This window comes from Metopolophium dirhodum, chromosome 1 (genome assembly GCF_019925205.1).
Source record: "Metopolophium dirhodum isolate CAU chromosome 1, ASM1992520v1, whole genome shotgun sequence".
NCBI lineage: Eukaryota > Metazoa > Arthropoda > Insecta > Hemiptera > Aphididae > Metopolophium > Metopolophium dirhodum.
The window spans coordinates 139051453-139054116 of NC_083560.1; positions in this window are offsets into that span (position 1 = coordinate 139051453).

Genomic DNA, 2664 nt, shown 5'->3' on the forward strand with positions numbered 1-2664 from the left:
TTTGAGCCCATGTCAAACGATTATGTGGTTAAATATTAAATATATAATAAAATATTTCAGTTTTTAGGTGAGTCAAATTATGTATATTAATAGACAAAAAATAACATATTATGTATTTAATTAAATTCTGGCAGTTAAATTGTATTATGATATGACTATACCATTAAACTATTTAATAATTAATATTTAATTAATACTATTTTATTATCTACACATTTATTGAGTGACCCCCCTATATTATTTAACAAGGGCTGCATTATATGGTTCTTTACTTGAATAGACAATAGTACAATATAACTATATAGTACCCACTTAATTCATTACAGTTTTTAGGTGACTTGATTGGTTGAGGAAATTAAAAATTATAATGCTGCAGATACCATATAATACAATATTAATAAACAAATAGATTTTCATATATTTCAGTAAAATCTGGTAGTTAAATTGTATAATGATATGCCTATACTGTTTGATATTGCTTATGTATAGATACGTTTAGTAAATATTGTTTTTAAATAAGTAATTGATTAACAACAATAATTAATTTAGCGGCGTAAAGTCGTTATTACTATATACAGGCTTTAATATATGCGTCGGAGGGATATATTTTTTTGCGCATTACGGTTTAAGAGTCATAGATTTGACTTCAGTTTTCAACTCGATAGGTAGGTAGGTAGGTTTAGGCGTATGTGCGGATGACCCGGGGTCGTGGTTTCGATGCCGGTCGCCGGGATTGAAGATAATTTGCGGCGGCCCTGTTAATTCGGAATTTTTTTCTCGCGTTTTTTTTTTTCGTTATTTACCTTTCGCTATCACTTCCGCCTTATCACTTTTGACGAATTTTTTCAAAATGTCTTCAAAATTCGTGGTTTAACGCCTTCGTGCACCTCGGACGGCCCCGTTCGGACCTTATTCGCGTTCCCCGTTAAATTTTGAGCAAGACGACGTGCGATAGGAGTTCCGCCGTCGCCCGCGTTTTTCGATAATTTTTTCGAAAAGTCGAGTTTTAACCGTTTTGGAAACGTCTCACCTCCCCGTCGACGCGATATTCGCGTTCCCAGCTAAATTTACAGGCCGCAGGACGCCGCCGTCGAGTGGGTATTACTATATACAGGCATAAATACGTGCGTCAGAAGGTTCGATTTTTTTCGCGAATCTCGCCGTTTCGACGTCCGAAGACAGCGGAGCACGTCGTCCGCTTCCCGACGCGATCGCGTCCCCCTTTACGCGCCCTTTGAAGGACGTCGAAACCACGTTCGTAATTCGCCGGGACGGCGAAACGGCTTAAGAGTCATAGATTCGACACCAGTTTTCATCTCAGTAGGTAAGGCGTAGGTGCGGATGACCCGGGGTCGTGGTTTCGATGCCGGCAGCCGGGATTGAAGATATTTTGCGGCGGCCGTGATAATCCGTATTTTTTTTTCCGTTATTTACTTTTGCTATCACTTCCGCCTCTATTATTCGTAATTAACGAAAATTTCAATATTTTTTTCGAAATTCGAGTTTTACCTCCTTTTCGAACTCCATACAGTTCCGTTGAAACCTTATTCGCGTTCCCTCCTAGATGTATAGGCTGCTCGCGGCCGCGCTTCTTTCGCGACGAGTCCCGGGGGCCGATTGACATCGCGGAGAGCTCCACCGTCGTGTCGCTATTACTATCTTATACAGGCTTGAATATATGCGCCCGAAATGTTTTGAATTTATTACTTAATTTTGTGTTTTCGGCGACAGTAATGAACGTTGTCCGCTATCCGACACGGTCGGATTGCATACCTGACGACGTGACCCGGCCGTCGCATATTGTCTGCTATCCGACGAAGTCGGATTGCCTACTCGGACCACTGAGGTGACTGACCTGCTAGACACCCTAAAAAGACGATGGCTATATGATTTGCATAGAATCCCGAAATGTTTTGAATTTTTTTTTCCGTTTTCGGTGGCAGTAATGAAAGTTGTCCGCGATGCGACGCAGTCGGATTGCATACCTGACGACGTAACCCAGCCGTCGCACATTGTCCGCTATCTGACGAAGTCGGATTGCCTACCCTTATTACTACGCGAACGTCATTCGAGGTTTGACCTGCTAGACACCCTAAAAAGACGATGGCTATATGATTTGCATAGAATCCCAAAATGTTTTGAATTTTTTTTCACGTAATTATTTTTTCCATTTTCGGTGACAGTAATGAACGTTGTCCGCGATTCGACGCAGTCGGATTGCATACCTGACGAAGTTACGCAGCCGTCGCACATTGTCCGCTATCCGACGAAGTCGGATTGCCTACCCGCACCACTGAGGTGACTGACCTGCTAGACACCCTAAAAAGACGATGGCTATATGATTTGCATAGAATCCCGAAATGTTTTGAATTTTTTTTTCCGTTTTCGGTGGCAGTAATGAAAGTTGTCCGCGATGCGACGCAGTCGGATTGCATACCTGACGACGTAACCCAGCCGTCGCACATTGTCCGCTATCTGACGAAGTCGGATTGCCTACCCTTATTACTACGCGAACGTCATTCGAGGTTTGACCTGCTAGACACCCATAAAAAGACGGAGGCTATATGATTTTCATGGACCCCCGAAATGTTTTAAAATTTTATTCACAGTAAAGAACGCTGTCCGCTATCCGACGCAGTCGGATTGCATACCTGACGACGTGAC